Genomic DNA, 18,935 nt, shown 5'->3' with positions numbered 1-18,935 from the left:
GCTTGCATTTGGTCTTTGGAAGAAAGGGTCAATTGCCCCAGTTTTGCCAGCTGAAGGGGCTCTGTGCCAACAGAAATCTGGGAGGAGAAGCAGGACAACCAGCTCCTCAGAGTGGGAGGGGAAAGAGGCTGCCAGGCCCTGCTGTTTGTATTTTTGTTTTCAGTTCTGCTTTGAAATAAAACATATTACTACACCTCTGCAAACTACTGCATTGTATAAGTCGGCCCTATGATTCAGCCTGTGATCTCACAGAAACAACATCTATGGTAACATGTAGGAATACTGAGGCAAAAGAAGATAGGCTGTGATCTCAGCAGCTACTTGTGCTGGCAGGAGCAAATATCTGTGCAAAAGCAAAACTAAGAAAACATCCATTTGATATACTTTTTGGACTGCAGCTTGAATCACTCAAGATTTTTTTTTCATGCTCAGCTCCTTTGTTTCAGTCCTACTACTGCTTGTTTTTCAAATTGATTATTTGCTGCAGGATTTTTTTCTAATTTAACAGGCAGCTGGAGCTTATTAGACATGATTTTCTGCTGTAATATTTTATATCAGTACTTGATAATGGCACACCTGTAAACACCCTCTATAACTAGCAACTTCAGGCACTTGTGGAATCCACCTGCTACAGCTTATGTGGCAGGGATGCTGGGTAACCACAGCATAGCAGTGTAGGTCCAAACTTTCTTAAGCACATTTTTTTCCTGCTTCCTAATCTCCCCTGACATAATGTTGAAAGTTATTACTTAGCTGCATAAAGAGAACCATCTGTCAATTATTTACCTGCTTACATGTGGGACCAGGTAGCCAGAAGCTGTTACAGCAAGCCAAGGCAAATGCCCATTTTCCATGAAAGCAGAAAACCAACTGTAGCCACCTAACTCAACTATCTAGGGTAAGTCAATAAAAATCTGTTCTCTTTCAGGGAAAAACAGAGATTTCTCCAAATATCATTTTTGACATCCAAGTCACAGCAGAGTAGACCTTGAACCTCTCTGGAGTTCTCTTGGAAAATGAGATTTTTAGCAGCTGCAAGTAAATATTTAAGTAAGTATTCAAATGCACAACTTGCTGAGTAGGTGAAGGGAGATTTTTCTTGCTCATCTATGAAGTGCATCCTATTCATGCTGTGCAACAAAAATGCTACCATCTGAGGTCCAGTCTGCACCCACAGTGCTCCTGTCATAAGTTACAAAATTTACTGCTTTTCGAGTTTTTCTGTTGTAAAGACTGGACTCTTCAGAAGCACTCAGTGTCTGCTGAAGCCTGATCCTGTTGGGAGTCACTATGAGGTTATCACTTATTTCAGTGGAAGAAGAAACATGAATAAAAGGTTTAGGTTATATGTGCCAGGACTAAAATGTCCATTTTTTCCCTTCTGTCCTGCAAATAACAGGAAACTGTACCAAAGGTTTTGTGAGACTGCTCAGAAAGAGCATCTGGAAAAAAAAGTCACTCTTGAAGAAATTTGTTCTTTCCTCTCACGACTTATAGGCAGATTTTTGCCAATGTTACTTTGTACTAGATATTTTTTGCTATGGGTAGTAGACCCCCTTGAGTTGGGGGTTTCTTACTGGGCTCTCTGCATCTTAAAAAGAGAAACCCAAGACTGGTTTTAGGCTTGCTGTGTGCTTGAATTTGGTCTAGAGGAGTCTTCAGTGGACCCCTCCCTGCCCAGGGTCGCTGAACTGAAAAAAGTTAATGAAAACCAGTGTTTTAGACTACTCTTGCTTTAAATTAAAAGATACCTTTTGATAAACAGAAATCCTGACATTTAAATATCTAAATATCTGACTCATGTTATTAACTCTTTTTTTTTTTTCTTTTTTTTTTTTTTTTCTTTTTCCTCCTATTTCTTTTTTCCTTTGGCAGTCTCTATTGGGAGGATGGCATTTCTGAACTAGAGTTGGCTCTTTACTGACACCCTGAATCCAGGCTGGGTAAATATGATCAGTTTGGTGATGGTGGTGGAGATGTGTGTTTGTGGGGGGGGCTTTTCTGAGATTTACGGGGAGAGAAAAGTCTAATCCCAAAGAATTTATGCTATATATTAGCAGCAAGATTTATAGGGAGGGTTAAAACACTTGCTAATAGATAATTCTAGGCATATGTTATTCACTTCCCCACAGAAGAACTGAAAGCATGAGGAATATATTTCTCCTTCCTTCTGCCCTCCCCTTCCTTCCACTGCCCCCATACAACTGGATTGATTAACAGAACCATTTCCCTAAATTGCTTGCTCACAAATTATAGCAGTGAACTTCCAGAAATAACGTACTAAAGATTTTGTAGAAGATAAACGTGGATTACATTTGCTTGTTAAATAGTCAACATTCATGCAGCAGTGTGTCAGCTACTGAAATAACTGTGTGCTGACCTCAGCTTTGCAGATGATCTTTTATTTGTGGATGCTCTATCTTTTCAATAATAATAAGAGGGAAAACAGAACACACTTAGTATTGGTTACAGGGAGATCAGTTAGGCCAATGCAAAGCATTTTTGAAAATCCCAGACAATGGAAGCTAAAATGCTTATTGTGCAGGCTGGATAGGAAAAATGTGGAACCTATAGAAGCCAGAAGCAAAATGACCAGCTTAAGGCAGCATTATCAGCAGCTGCTTTTCAGTCTTAAATAAAAAGTGTTTTTTTTAAGGAGGTCTGCTGGGAATACTCCTACAACTAAGTGAACCCATAACAGCATGCTACTGATGACTAAGTAAATGGAGATGGAGGAGGAGAGTTCAATGGCTCCCAAAGGAGTTGCCATATTTCTTTCCAGGATTTCTTGGACAGAAGTATACATCTGAGCTGTTCATGATGCCTCCGTAACGAATACAGTCATTGTGAGACCTAGTACGCATACACCTCTCTAATGTTTTGATGTGTGCAGTGGGTCCAACACACATGGCAGGCCTCAGACTCAGTGACTACACCTCTACTCATATCATAGGGCTAAGCTATGACATAGTGGCCATCATCCATCATCCATGTCAAATTGTTGCCATGGTGCTGGCTCCCTCTGCGCCAGCTGTTGCCCTCCCAGACAATATGTGGGTATGGAAACACCCTGAAGATGTAGATTGCATGTGAATTCCCTGTTTTGAAAGAAAAAATAGGATGGGTGGGAACTGTGCTGAGCCCATTGGTGTTAGTGCAAGAAAACAAACATTGTCCTGTTTCTTTAATAGTAAAAATATCAGGACAATATACAGGCTGTAAAGTTGAGCAAGGATGCCTTTTGTTGCTCTATAAGGGACCTTGCTGAGATGTGCAGTGGGGGATGTCCTGGCCAATTTTACAAAATCTTCAGATTTTCCTGGGACAAAAACAGAAAATTGGAAGCATTTGCATAAAGGATATTCCATGACCTATAACTTCCTTTCAACTGTTCTTCTTCTTTTTTTTTTTTTTCTTCTTTTTTTTTTTCTTTTTTTTCTTTTTTCTTTTAATGACAGTTCTGCCAGAATTATATGCTGCTCTTGTGTACAAGATACTACACAATTCATGCAGCAATGAAGAACTCGCTACTTTGCTGCAACTTGAGATAAAACTCTACTTAGAACTCACAGTTCAAGGATGCTTAGAACTAACCATAGATGTTGGTGAGATTTATCTTCTAGTCTATTCAGTCCTTAAACCACTTCTTCTATTCAGGCCAGGCTTTCTGTGAACCTGTCTTGTCAGCTTCTAATTTCTTATTCTGAATTCCTAATTTTTACCTGCAGCTTGATAGTACAGAGAGCTACTGTCAGGGGCACACATGCTGCAAATGCCATTGGAGGCAAGTCAGTAATTTCAAAGACATTTTTAAAATATCATCTCCACAGCTTGTGTGGCCATTTGTTAGAAACAAATGGCATTTGGAGAGCCTGGAAACCAGGAGCAGCCATTAGACGGATCTAAAATATGTGTCATCTGTTTAGTGTTGTATTCCCTTACGCACTGTCTCTTCTCAGGAGGCGAGTCCCTGGAGATTTGTGAGATCAGAGGGAAACAGGAGACCCATCTGCAACCTTCTGATTAGCGAGTCATCAGCAGATTAATTTGTACAAAGGGATCACAGTAATGGGCTGAGGCCAGCTGAGTGCCTATATGGTCCTGAAAGCACTAGTGCCACAGAGATGGGGAAAACCAGATGAATTTACTTCAAGGAAGGGCACCTTAAAACAGAAAGAAAAAGAAGGGTGGGATTGTTGGGTGAGTCATTCCAGAATACTTGGTGTTGATATCAAATCAACGGGTTCAGCCTGGCCATGCAGTTTCCTTTTTTTTTCTGGGCATGGATCTCTGTAAGCTGGAGAAGCTGGTGGGAGTATGGTATTTGCAACCACTTTATTTTCTCTGGGCTAAAAATACTCTGCAAACTTTGGTTTTATTTTCCATTCATAACAGCTGAGCCCTAGGCTAGAGGGAATGAATGTGTTATCCCACTGTGAAAACATCTAAACAGGTGGAAAGGACAAGGGAGGGTAGAAAGGCAGGGTGGAGACAGTCTGGTTTTAGACAAAAATCCTGTTTCTTTTCTGAAAACAGAGCAAAGTCTGGGTCATGTATGTTACTTTAAAAGCTGAAATTCAGCTTTATAAGCTGAAATTCCATTCTCATTTGTTTGCTTGCATGAAAGAAGCGTGAGTTGGGAGACATCGGGAAGAAAATATCTGGGAAGACACTGTCAGAGAAAAGAGAAAAATATGAGAAATGTGCTGCTGTTGCAGTCAGGCCTAACCATTCTGCTAAATAACTTCATTTTTCATCTGTAACTTCTGTTATGCCAGCTGGAGTCTTCCAAACAGCTTTAGTTAAGTGTTTCTATTCTTAGCTCTTTATGAAAATGATCCCAGTTCTGAGATAGATCTGTCAAAGCACCTCAGTGCTTCAGCAACCATCAAATAAGTGTAATTTTTTTTTTTTTTTAAGTATGGAAATATTTTCCATTGAGAAGCATGATCCTGCCTGCTAAGACATTCTTCTTAGAAATCCTGTCTGGATTTCAAGTAAGTCTGCAAAGACAAGGACTAATGCACTAATCCATTCTGGTACTTTATATATTAATTGAGGCTATTTATTTATTTATTTATTTTAGTAAAGAAAAATAAGACTAAGGTTCCAGAGACTTATAGTATACACAATGTAATCAATAAAGTTATTCAGAGTTCTACACAAAAGTGCTCACACAGATCATTAGGGCAGAAACTTTAATCCACTGAGGTTTAGAAATGAGGAATTTCTTAAGTACCACCTGAGATTTTTTCTCCAAGTCTGTAGGGCTTTGTGGATTGTAAATCTTGCTAAAACACTTTTTCAAATAAATATTGAAAAAAAAAAAAAAAAAAAAGAGGAAAGGAAAACCAAGTTGAAATCTGATAAAACACCCCCAAGAGTTAGGTCCCTTCAGGGGTCACTGAATATTGCTGTAACTTATCCCCTAGGTGATACAAGTTAGTAAATAATCATAAACAGTGTGGAGGAGAAACAGTGTTGGCAAGAACAGAAAATCATACCGGTTTCACCTTTCACCTGTGCCTTTGAATTCCCTTAGACATGCCTCTTACTATCCTTAATTTTTTCGGCATGTGACCTAAACAAAGGTTGGCTATGAATCCCATGTGCCCTGTTGAAGGACAAGTCAAGGCTGTGTGGGTCCTGGACCTGCCCTGCCTGGCTAACATCAAAGGCAGCTAGGTGAGGGGAAGACCAGTGGGTCAAGCATAAAAGGCTGGGCACTCTTCCTCTGGCAGGTGAGCACAGTTTGGAGCATGCTCTTATGGGTGCTGAGGTTTTCTCAACAAGACTAAAGTTTGGAGTACACCAGAGCCCTGTGGACCCACTAGGAGATTAATAACAGAGATGAGTGATGAGTTTGTCCTCTAGCCCAGCTGAAGGACTGTGCCTGCATGGCACTGTAGTTGTAGCTGTGGGTTAGGCATGAGATCCACATATCTTGGAAGCTGCTTTCCAGTGCTTGGCACAGGCAAGCCAGGAAGAGAACATCCTAGAGGTGGCCACCAGGCTGAGGTAGCTCAGCACCTCTCACCAACATGCAGCTCTCTGGCAGAATGTTTTTGGCCAAAGAGTTTGGCCACAGAAAAGGCTTTTCTATGTGACAAGTCACCTGACACCAGATATGAATCATCCTGGTGAACTGTGGTACCTCACACGTCTTTTGAAGTATGCGTGAAATCTGCAGGGAAGCAGGACAATAGAGACCTCGCAAAAAATAGCATTGGGAGCACATGTTGCCCTTGTGGCAACTTTTACTGCTGTTATGATTTCTGTGCCCTCTTTGGACCACAGCAGAGAAAGGCCTGAGAGGTGAGCCAGCATGTATAAACTACACGATAGATGAGTAGGAAGATACCTACTCTGTATACCATACCCATAACCTGGACACATCACCCATGCATATATTGTATGTACTTTATCTGCAGTAATATTGGCATTGGACTGTGTGCTCATTTGAGTTGTGTGTAATATGCCTGCACGTTTGGTCTTTTGATAAAATAAGATGATATATGGTCCTCCCCACCCACCAGAAGATCTGTGACCTCTGTGGTAGAAACTTAGGTATCCCACTGTGGTAGAACAGTTTTTTTTAAACTTCTAGGTGAGGCTGTTTATGTGATGTACAGATGTTTTGAATAGCATTTAAGATTGCAGGCTCACTAATTTTATGTGACGCTAAGATAATTATCATTTCAGAATTGCCAAATGCCCATAGATCCAGCATGATTGGGAATGTCTGATCTAGACTTGCTTGGGGTGCCCTATTTGCTTGTGTATAAGGCAGAACCTGTGTTAGAGCTCTTCAGAAGTTGATCCTTCTTCACATAAGCCACTGGAGCAAAAACAAGTCAGTGTGTCACTGCTACTGCTTTCAGTAGGTCCAAAGAGATTGTTATTATGCCACCACAGGGCAATTTCACAAATGGATATTAAAATAGATTCAGTATAAGACCAAAAAAGTACATCCAGAACAATTGCTTGGTTATGTTACCAGCAAAAGAGGTGTTTTTACTTCATTCTGATTCCCAATACACCCAAATACTGAATGTACTGTGATGTGTGTGTGTGTGTTTGGGGGGGGGGAATGCTGTAGAGATCACCCTTGAAATGCAAGTCAAGAAAATGCAATATGGTCAAAGAGTGTTATAACTACTCATCTGGGCACTACACAGGGAGACAGTGTCTCAGGGAGCAGAATGGAGAAAGATATCAGGAGAAAGAAAATATCAGGAGGGTGAAATGATTATGCTGCCTGACTGCTAGTTTCAAGGTTAAAGAGAAATGATGAAATCAAATGACCCATTAATTCTAACTACTTAATCTAACTTAGTTTGCTAATGCTGTGAAGCCATTGGTCCACTTTTATCTAAAATTGAAAAAGCGTAATTCAAAGCCTGCACCAAGAGAATAATGAGATAGCCTGCGAGACCATTACCTAAAGCCCAGTTACAATTGAACGTTATCTGTGTGGACTCCAATTTTTATTAGCTTGCATTTGGCCTCCAGGGCATCAGACAAAGGCCATCGACTTGTTAGGCTTTAGAGGAGAGCTAAAACTGAGCATTTTTGGATGGGGTTGAGGGCAGGGCTCCCATATCTGGGATTTCCTAGAGGGACATAAGCATGCATAACTTACATGGAGATTTTAGTGTGTGCATGTACAGCACCAGTGATTTTCAAATGCGTGGCAGGGCTTTTCTGGGGTTTGTAGTTGTGCCTATATGGGCACAACTACCCATATACTATATGGGCAAATACATATATACATATATGCCCAGATACTGCCTGTAGCAGTATCTCTGACTTGGCTACAAGACTTCCAGCAATCCCAGAAAACTGTTGAAACTTGCTGATTTTTACTTTGCCAGTCATAAACCCAGTCCCTCCCTCTGCAGCTGTGAGTCAGTAACAGGGTACTGTTTTGCAGTCTCAGATTACTATGGTTTTGAGTACAAAATTAATTCCTTACATAACTCTCTTGAAATTAATGGATTGATTGATGCTGATGATTTGATGTTATTCTGTTAAACCGTTTTTACAAAGAGAGACAAATGCTTCATGGTACATTTGTTTGTATGCTGTGAAGCATAAATGAAAAAGTTGATTGAATTGTTTTATGAAAAAAAAAAAGACAACATATTGGCTGAAAGTACTCTTTGTATCTTTACTCTTTGTATCTTTATTGTCTTTAATTCTTTAGGGCCTTTACTAGTTTCATAGGACTTTGGATCAGACAGTTACTAATTCATATTCAAACCTTCATGCAAGTTGCACCAGCAATTTCACCATATTCATGAGTACCCTAATCTTCTGGGAAAACGGTTACACTGAAACCAAAGATCTAACGGTAAGTTCTGAGGCTACTTCTGTCACTCCTATAAGAAGATCATTTACCAATCACCTGATTTGTTTCCTTGCAAAATTACTAATAAAAGGAAAGTAGGTTGTGTTTAATGCCACTGTTAGGTAGCCATTGACAAATAGTGACTTTTAATAGATATCGCTATAAGAAAACAAACAAGCAAACAAAAAACAAACCATATAAAACTCTGTCCAGCAGACGATGATGACTGAAGACTCAAGAAAAGGACACTCAGAGATAGAAAAACTGTTATTCTGATTTCTAGCAGTAATGCATCACATGCAAAAAATACCGTTTCCCCTCATTTAAGCTGTTTAAGACAAGTAATGCTGCTGGGGTGCAGCACAGCAGGAGATGTGAATATCTCTGAATGCTCTCTGATACTTGAAGAAACTGATACAGGGGAGAAATTCCATGTGAAATAAATAAATATTGTGTGTGTGTGTGTGTGTGTTAACTCTAGTCTGGATTCAGATCCAGAGAAAGCTTAAGGTCTCTGGTGAACAGAGAAAACTCCTCTGACAGAGCTTTGCAGGTGATATCAGATTTTGTCACCATGCTGAGCTGAAATCTCATATGTTCTGAACTAAACGATCAAAAGAGTGTTCCTTTTACCTTATTGCTGCTCCTCAAAAAGAATTAAACCAGTCTCAAGGGTGAGTGTCAGATTTTGTGCATTGTTATTACATATTTTATTAGATTTCCTTCACCAGTCACTGCAAACCTGCTTGAAAAGACACAGATCTCTATGGAGCAACAGCCAGAACCTGGATCCTAAAGTATCCCTCAGAAGGCTGGTGATGGTGAAAGCTGGGTCCTTCTGAAGGACTGCCAAACCATGACTGTTATCTTTCTCTGCTAAAAATCATTTAAAAAAACATTGGGAAGGAACAAAAATCACAGGGATGAAAGCCTAATCTTTGTCAGAGATCCAGACACTGACTGTATTGTAGTTTCAGCATGGGCATATATCTGACATAAAATCAAGGAGGCAAATAAAATGGGAGCAGTCAATGTGATTGTGCAAAACTGGGATTTAACCCTTTTTCAGACTAACCAGTTGCAGCCTGGTGTGAATAGTGACCATGTATTTTGTAAAGGAGGAGTTGTTTTTGTTTTTGTTTTAAAAAGAGCATTCAGATCAGCTGAGTTTGGGCCAATATTGAAAATAGAGCTGCCAAATTTATCATTGACCAGAAGATTTGTATGGGGCCAAAGGAGGTTGGTACAGAGAGATTAGAAGCAGATTATCAGCATGCTTTTAGCTTTATCTCTATCTAGAAGCAAATAGTTACCCTCAGACACAATCTCAGCTTTAAATAAGTTTTCAAATATAAATCATTGTCATGAAAAGACTGATAAAAGTTATAGGAAGTGTTATTTCTGCCAGAAGAAATTAATTTCCAGAATAATTCATTTCAATCAGCATAGTTTCTGTAGCATTGCTACATTTTTGCCAGCAAAGTCAATTTCAAGAAACTCATTTGGTTCCTTCTGTCAAATCTTCAGTGTAACCTGCCTGAAGGAAAAAGAGACCATTCTGACATCACAAACTGGCTCATTTAGCTTCTGAAGTTTTGTTACAAAACTGAGAAAACTGCTGGTTTCATAACATAGTGAGAGAACCTAATGGCTTTTTAACAGATAAAATGGGTTGATTCATCCTAGTTTCTGAAGTGCCTGTGACTCAAAAACCCCAACTAGAGAAGCCCTAGTGACTGGGGCTTATCCTGCTCACGGAGACACTGTCAACCAAGGAAAGAAGCATAAATGTAATTGAGAAATTACATTTGTTTGTAACAGTGTCATATGTGGTCCTAAATTTGGGTCAGTGATGACTTTGCAAATGAAGGAAACACCCATGGTTTGTTAGCAATATCCAGCTTTCCTCACGATCTTGACAGCTTGGATATTTGATGACACATCTTTCAGCTTAAACAGCCTTCAAGAAAGCATTACAATATTCTTCCTTACAGTGGGGAAAAAGTTGGCTGATTTTAAATTGATGTTTCCATTTTTTTCAAAGCAATGAAGATCCAAATACTTTCCTTATGCCCTGTTCCCTTATGATGCTTTGAAATTCTCGATTATAGAATTTAAGGACATTTCTAGAAAGAAGGTCCTTTTTCATATTCGAGAACATAAAAGATTGTTAAAAAAGGTTAAAAAAATGTCCCATATCTCAACCTAGGCAAATTGATAAAGGCAAATTAGAAATGAAAGAAAAGTTTGTGTGTTGGGTTAGACACTGCAGATGATCTTTATAGCACAACACTTTATGTTGCTGGTACTCTTACATTAAAGAACAAGAAAACAGGCCCTTTGGTCTACATAATGGTCTTTTCTGCTAAAGTTGAAACCTGCTGACTGTATCTAGTCTCTTCCTTTGCTGGGAAAACATCTTCCCCATACTATGACAGTGGCACTGCTAAATTTTCTTCTGTGTCTCCCTGTGAAGTGTCCTCACGTGCGAAAATCTAAATCACTAACACAAATCCTTTGGAGGCCAGGCCAGAAGCAGTTTTACATGCAATCAATAAGACATATTAAAGGAGTACACTGGCTAGACCTGTCATTTAGGTGGAAGACTGAGGTATGTCTGCACCAGAAAATTAGCTATGATTGTCCCTTTGATCAGGGAGAGCTGAGATCACATTGAAGGGAAGACCTTGCTGCAGGGGTTGTCCCAACAGATCTGGATGGACATATATCTTCTGTAGGAGATCCACAAACAGGGCTTTTAGTTTTTCTTATGACTGTGTAGCTCTCTGTCCCCTCCTGCAGCCAGATCACACATGGTGACTTATGAAACACCTACTACTTCTTTCCTAGGCTGTTTAATCTCTTCAGTTCACTGAGGTTTTAAATCCATAAGTTATAGGTTCAACTGCTAACAAGAAATCCGCGACAATGTTATATTTAAAAGGTCATTCTTAATAACATGGAAATTATAAATCCAACTTTTTCTAAGTAATTTTGTAAATAAAAAGCTCCATTTTTACAAGGGTACCTTGATTTCTCTCAGTGCCATCAGGACTTCAGAGAAAATGACAGATGTTTGTCATGGTGAGGTAAGAGCAATGAATCAGACCTGCTGGCAGTTCCCAAAAGAGGGTGGCTGCTGCCCAGGAATGGTGGTGACTTCTGCGAGTGCACCACGTGTGCTCAGATACCAGGAGCTAAACATAAAGAGAGAGGACAACCAATGTTGGCTGCATGGACACTTGATGTGCCATCCCTGTGGAGCAAAAAATAAAGCTGCATTTCTTAGTTATGGCAAACGTGTTTACTAATGCGTGCCCGAGTGGAAAAAAAAAGACACAAATGGGGCCTGACGTATGCCAAGTATATGAGCCGTTCTAAAAGCGCGGTGTGTCATGGGCTCATTATTCATCAATGCTTCATCACACTGAGTTTATGGTGGCATTAAAAGTGGAGAAAAAAAGATGTCATTTACATGAAATGCTGGAGACACTCCCTCCACCCTTTGATTCCTTCAGTAAGCTGGAAGGAGGTTTGTGTGCGCATGAGAAAGTGTGCTATACAATGCCGGTCTTTATTCTCTTATTGAATTACTCATACTGTGCAGTATGTAGGAAAAAAAAAAAAGTTTGGGGCTTATTTTGCTCTTAAGAAATAACAGTAAAACACTGAAGCAAGGCTACAATGCAAGCTAATGCACCAGTCAATTCTGGAGTTTATTTTGCTAGGGTTTTTTTGAATGCTAGTATGTCTTTCTGTAAATGGCACAGAGTGTTCTTCATGCTCAAGTTGCTACTTTCCTATGTACACAGGACAAGCCAAATTCCTTCCCCAGCCCCCAAAGTCTTGACCTCAACAAAGGAATTACTGTTGTCCCCCTGCACGAGGTTCTGCAGGCTGTTAAGCAATTGAGGTGGAAAGCATGGGCTGAAGGGAGCTGGCACTGTGGACAGAGCAGGAAATTTGGTCCCTCATCAGTGTAATAGATCGAGGCAAGGTGGAGAGCTTTGCATTAAAAAAAATCTCATTTCATGCAGTTGTCTAGCAGATGAATTGCAAGCTTAATAGCTGACCTCCTTCTCCAGTGTTCTTTTTTTTAAAACCTTCTAGGTTTTCACTCCTGACAAATAAAAAGGGCATATTTTAATATTCCAATCACCAAACAAAGGAAGGAGGAATACGGGAGGCTGAGTTCATCAGGCTTTGAGCAGGGCTGTTAAACTGCTGCCTTTCCATATCCCCTTGCCACCAGGGGACCAGACTTAAAGAGGGGCATGAGACCTCCTGGAAGGACAAGGGAGATAAAACCAGGGGGTGCACGTATGGACATTTGCATCTTGTGATGACTTCCAGCCTGAAGAATTCAGATGGGTGTGTTTTGACTGAAGTGTCTGTCCATCAGCTACAGATTTAAGATAATTTGATTGCTCATAATAGAAGCAGTTTATTTTTTTGAAGTCCATTTCCTAATATAGGCAAAACAGGCAAAACAGCAACCGGTTTTTATTTTTTCTTCATATTTTTTGTAAAGAGGGAAGAGTCAACTTTTCTACCTATGGTATCATCCACCTCAGCTTTCTTCAAGCCCATTCTCTGGTCTGACATAACACAATAGACTGGACTGGCTCCAGAGGAGTTTGTTTAGTCCTGTATATAATTATTACCTTGTAAACAGGATGCACCTTTAAGTTATAATTTAAATATGATAAATGGGCCAAACCCAAGAGTTTTATTATCCCAGGACACAGTTATTACCAACTTAACAGGAAGCACCTGCAAGTTATTGTTATAGTTAGAGATGGCTGAAAAATGGGGAAATCATTTTGTGAAAAAAAAAAAAAAAAAAAAGAATTATTGGAGTTCTCATTCTGAAAGATTTGAAAGTATCCATAGTATCCATTTGGGCTGAATTTCATGCATCCTCTGTACTGAAATCATGTTTTAGTGTTCTCATTTGCAGAAAATGGTTACACTTTTCCAGAGAAAACTAGCTTTTAGCTAAAGTACTAAAAGTACCTTTAAAACCACATAAATCTAAAGTCTAACTGAAACAGCTATTAATCATTTTGTTCAATGAAAAAAAATAACTGTGGATAATTTCTTAGTCAGTATTTTTTCTTCCCTGTGAGAAGAATATTTTCAACTGAAAATTGAAAACTTCAAGCAGTTCTGATTATTATTTTACTGGAAAGTAAAAGTTCTCTTAAGCCCTTCTTTCTGCCCAAAGCTTTCTACCTCACATGGCCTGGTGGTGACAGCTAAGCTGCCAGGAGGATCACTGCCTCCTGCTCCTCACCACTGCGTTTCTGGTAGGGAATCACGGTCACCTTCACTACCCAGTGCTTCACTGATGCACTACAGATAAAGTAAACTGCATTAGGAAAGGTCAGCTATTTAAATGTTACAGACACACACACACACAGGTTATTTTGTCCACTCTTAGTTACAGGGTGCTCATGTGACAAGTTTGCAAGAAGGTCTGTGTGAGTAGTGACCCTGACTATAGGGCAGCTGGAAGTGGCAGCACCTCAGGGGGCAAAGCAAAAAGGAGAGTACATCTTCAGCCTTTCTCATTGCAACCTGGCTGCTGACGTAAGCACTTGTAGTGGAGCTGACTTCAACCCACAGTTCTCACTTTGTCTTCTGGGTTTTGGAGCCAGAAGACAAAAATGCAAGAAGACAAAAATGCAGAAGACAAAAGACAAAAGCCAGAAATGACATGTCCTGTCATTTTCATCTCCTATCTTGAGTATGCTCATAACTGGAAGTTTTGTCTCCTCTCCTCTCCTCTCCTCTCCTCTCCTCTCCTCTCCTCTCCTCTCCTCTCCTCTCCTCTCCTCTCCTCTCCTCTCCTCTCCTCTCCTCTCCTCTCCTCTCCTCTCCTCTCCTCTCCTCTCCTCTCCTCTCCTCTCCTCTCCTCTCCTCTCCTCTCCTCTCCTCTCCTCTCCTCTCCTCTCCTCTCCTCTCCTCTCCTCTCCTCTCCTCTCCTCTCCTCTCCTCTCCTCTCCTCTCCTCTCCTCTCCTCTCCTCTCCTCTCCTCTTCTCTCTCTTTCCCCAAGAGGCCGGGACTAAAGATGACTTGGGAGTGAGGACTCGAACAGCAGGGAAAGAGGTCCCAACAGTGGGAGCTGTGAACTTTACTGTAGAAGATTTTGGGATAGCCACAGGGCATTGACAAAAGGTCAAGAAGCGTGCATCAGTAGTGTAGTCACTATGTCAGGGGGCTTTCCCAGTAACTCAAGCTTGATGTTCATTTTTAAGAAAATGTTTCAATTTGGAAACTTCTATAAGTTTTTTTACTTTATGTTTTTTAAAGTTGTTGTTGTTTTACTTAATTTACTACTACTGATGTCACAAGAGCTGAAATAGAATATTTTATTTTATAATCATGATGGGTATAGAGATTTATTTTTCTCTTTTCCTAATTAAAATGTCTACTCTGTATGCTGTGTGATAGGAAGGCACAATATACATCATCTCAATGTTTTTTTTTTTTTTTCTTTTTATATGTTATTGCAACATTAATGTGCTATTGTCAGAAGTCTGTCAGATGTACAACCACAAATATGCATGCATTTCAAATGACACTGTTAGTCTAAACATTATGGGAACGAAATGAAACTTTTAATGGAAATAGTTTTCCAATTGTTGAAATAAGGTTGCATTAGATTAAGGGAGCATTACAAAAGTAATGACTACTGTAAATGCATAACAATGTTTTAATGAATGGGCTGTCAATTACAATAGATTATCGTGGAGGCAAACAGTTTACTCATGATATTTTAGGGATATGCTTTTTAGTGCTGTAAAAATTGAACTTAATAACACTATGTTTAATAGAAAAATGGGAGATAGTTTGTGAGCAGTTTCATGAAAATTATTATAAAATTATGGAATATATCTGTAAGGAATAGTTTTGAAAATTTACGAGTCTTGCAAGACCTTCATAGGCCCAAGTATCTTAAATATGGAATTGGGCTATAAAATCACCAGAAGGCTTAAGTGACATATACTGCCTAGTCAATCCTCCTAAGATAGATTAGGAAGACTGTATTTTATAAATGCATTTTGAATATAAAATATGTTACTCTAATTTAAAGCAAGATGTTTTTTGGATGAAAATACTTTTCTTTTTTTTTGTGACACTGAAAGAAAGATGAAGACCAGAAAGCCAAGCTGACTGGTGACCATGGTAACAAAAATGAAATTAAGTTATCAATGTCCTTTACCTCTTGACATATTTAACTTGTCACTTCCCTTTAAATTCAGATTTGCCTTCTAAATGTGCAAAGGTGAAATGTCTTATTACTCCTTCTTGTTATAATTATTGGCTTTTTGGTTTTGCTACAACTAAATGGTGAATGAGAGAAGTGACTTGAACACATGCTGCTTCTCTTTTCTCTGGTACCATCAGACTTTCCCATTGTGCATGCATAAGTAGGAGAGTACATGACTGAGTAATCAAAATGAGTCACTTTCTATCTTTAGTGAAATAACCCTCTGTTCAGCATTCCCCTTTGCCAAGTAGGAGGCAGCAATTGCAAGTAGGTAATTGCATTGCTAACACATGCCAAGGCTCAGATAAGAACCAATCTGGGTACACGCAGCGTATTAACAAATTCTCCAAGCACTGACTCTGCAGAATAAGATTCAGCATTTTCATCCAAGATAATATGCTCTAATTAACCAGTGCACGGTACTTTACACTAAATACAGGGCTTGAATAGAACTTTGGGAATGGGATAATGGAGGCTTATTAGGTTAATAAAGAATCATGTGTTCCAAGGCTGACTTAAAAACACGATTAGACCTCCTTTAAAATAGGCCAAAGTATTTCAGATTTAATCAGTCCCCTGGAGGTTATTGAAATTATGAAATAGGTTTGGCAATCAATAAGTGACATCACTTACACTGTTCAGAATATGAAAATGCTCTAAAGAAATACTGGGAGCTTTGGTGGCTAAAAGCCACCTTAAAATTGCCTCAGAGACTGGATGCTTTTTGTCCAGCATTTGGACAGAAAACATTTTATTGCAGAAGTTAGAACCATTCTCTAATGCTGCATAAGATTTCTATAGCAGAAAGGAAACTATGTTATCCCATCTGACTTCATTAAAGTTGCTTGTTGCTATTCCCTGGGAAGATTTCCCCTGTAGGTCCTCGGTTTAAATTTAGAAACCATCCAAAATGACTCCTTAGAGAAAGGTCTAAGAGACACAGATTATGTGCTGGGATTAGGTTTGCTGGTTCACACTAGTCAAGTCTAGGCATTCATTCAAAAGATGTTCTTCCCAGAGCAGTGGACTTCAGCTACTTGGATGAGTTAATAGCATAATACAAAATTCTTATGTCTTGCTGTGTCATTGAACTTTCAGTTGGAGATACTACATAGTTGTTTAAGACAGTTTCTGTGGACCAGTTCGGATCATCTAGTCTACAGCTTTGACCATCATAAATGGTCCCTTACCTGTGAATCACCACAACAGTGGTCTCCCCACTAGCTCACCCCTGAGACCGTGTGAAATCTCCCTGATACACTCTGGGGGTTCTTTCAGGTGGACACAGATGTTGGGACAGATATAACCAGGCATAGGGAGCTCATTTTAAAGCTGTGAACTAAAATTAGTAGGACTTTCTCTATAACCACAGTCTTTGAGGACTCAGTCCCTTAAAATATCATAATTTTACTTTAACTTTTTCCATAGGTACAATGAGTTTGAAACAGTTGCTGGATTGAAAGATTGAAAGTGTGAGTTTTTTTTTTTTTTTTTTTTTTTTTTTTTTTTTTGAGAGAGAGAGAGCTATTCTTCTTACACATACACCCTGAAATGTATTTGCTATGCTTGCAGTCTGTGCCATTAACTAATTCCTTGCTTTCATCAATTTAAATTTTTCTTATCTGAGTACATTGCAACTGATGAGCCAAACACCCTAAGGACTGATCATTAGGCAAAAATCTCACCTGAAATGAAAGGGAGTTAAACCCTAAAGGATGGGACTGTCTGTCATGAATATTGAAAAACATTATCAGAATGCTTTGTGCCATCAGGTATGTGTAATAAGAAAAAACAAACGTGTTTTATTCATTTTAGTGGAAATAATATTTAAAAAGAAAAATACTGGAAGGGTAGGAACATGTCTGAGGGAATAGTCTGCAAGCAAAATTTGGCTCGCATGGCTAGTTTGGTACACTTAAAAGGGATTATTTCTAGGACTAGAACTGGCAGAATTTAATTTTAATTTGCAAGTCTTCTCCAATCAATATGAATTTTCTCACACTTATCAAATATTCATCCAGCTATTTTTCACTTTTTCTCCACTTCTTGTCATCTATCTTCCTCCACTTTAGCTGAAATTAAGATCTAACTTTCCTATAACTAATACTTGAAAAACTGTAACTTTCAGTACCCTTGAACAAAATGTTTTAGAACAGTTCAGCCTGACAAGGCAGAAACTGTTCTCCCGCTAAAATGCAGTTATTCAGTGAATGTCACAGTATTCCATTGCTAGCTTCTCTACAAAATGTTAAGTCCACATGACAGATCTAGACTCATAGGACACCCACATGCTTTGCACCAAACCTTAATTTCACTGAATATTGTAAAAACACAATGATTTATATAGTCAGATAAATTCCCAACCCCCCAGCTAAGAGATATACAGAAATTAAGTGCAGGATGGACAGGTGTATCACCTGAATATCAAATAAATATTATCTGTGTATGTCTTCCTATCCTATTATAGGATATAGGTCTGAACAAAGCTGTCCTTAGTCAGGACAGGTAAGTAGGAAAAATGTCTCCTAAATTATGTGCAATTTCTGGAATTACATTGGTAATTTGAAAACCAACAAGAGTTATGTTTAATCGTGCAGTGCCATCCTGCACTATATCATCTGTATAAAATAATTAATATAACGAAACCCATAGTTATATTTTGTTTCCCTCAAATTACATTAGAATACAATGAGATAAGCATACAAATCTTGCTTTCATGTTCTGGAGATCCATTTCCTGCCTCAATTTGTCTGTATGCTAGGAAACAGTAATTTAGGTATGTTTAGAAGGCCATCTGTCAGACACTTTGTTCATATAACAAACATTCGTATAATATTTGCCTGGGTGTATATTTGTATATTTTTATAATATTTGTATAATATTTGGTGGGGTGATTCTACTTGGCTTTTGCTGTTTTTCAAGGCATCATAACAACTGTCATCAGAAAACATGGAGAAATGGGGCTGAGAGAAGGCACTGACCTCGCTCTCCTTTTTATGAAACAAATGAAGTTCACATATAAATTGTGAGTAGTGATAGTGAAGGCAGTGAAAATTGTTTACTTTCTTCCATTAACATAATCAGTTGTGTCAAGAAAGAATGCTTCTTCATTGGTCTCTGTGAGTTCCCTCCCTATGTCCCTGCCTTTTGCAGAGGATGCCTATGAGGGACTAATCCCTCCATGTCCAGGCTAGCATAGTAAGGCTGATCCTGCCTAGCCAGGCCTGGAGAGGCAGGTGGCTACATCCTGGGTCTGACCTCCACAAACTCATGTCAGCCCTGAGCCACAACTACTCACATTTACTGGT

General features: G+C 39.2%; 1 protein-coding gene and 1 long non-coding RNA gene across 14 annotated transcripts in view; one reads left to right on the top strand and one right to left on the bottom strand.

Annotated features, from left to right (window-relative positions):
* The window catches only part of LOC101792090 (potassium voltage-gated channel subfamily KQT member 1), a 524,294-nt gene that overhangs the window by 48,640 nt on the left and 456,719 nt on the right, over window positions 1–18,935 (bottom strand). The gene's annotated exons all lie outside the window — the stretch shown is intronic.
* Window positions 447–11,288, top strand: LOC106017743 (uncharacterized). Of its 2 annotated transcripts, XR_011810615.1 has the most exons (5): window positions 447–678; window positions 811–898; window positions 1,876–1,943; window positions 8,207–8,353; window positions 9,068–11,288. It is a non-coding gene; the product is annotated as an uncharacterized lncRNA (long non-coding RNA). The 2 variants fall into 2 exon arrangements; XR_011810619.1 differs by lacking the exons at window positions 8,207–8,353; window positions 9,068–11,288 and adding an exon at window positions 3,960–8,185 and having other exon boundaries at window positions 448–678.

Source organism: Anas platyrhynchos, chromosome 1 (genome assembly GCF_047663525.1).
Source record: "Anas platyrhynchos isolate ZD024472 breed Pekin duck chromosome 1, IASCAAS_PekinDuck_T2T, whole genome shotgun sequence".
Classification (NCBI taxonomy): Eukaryota; Metazoa; Chordata; class Aves; order Anseriformes; family Anatidae; genus Anas; species Anas platyrhynchos.
Note: the sequence above shows the minus strand (reverse complement) of the source record. Positions and strands in the feature narration are given on the sequence as shown.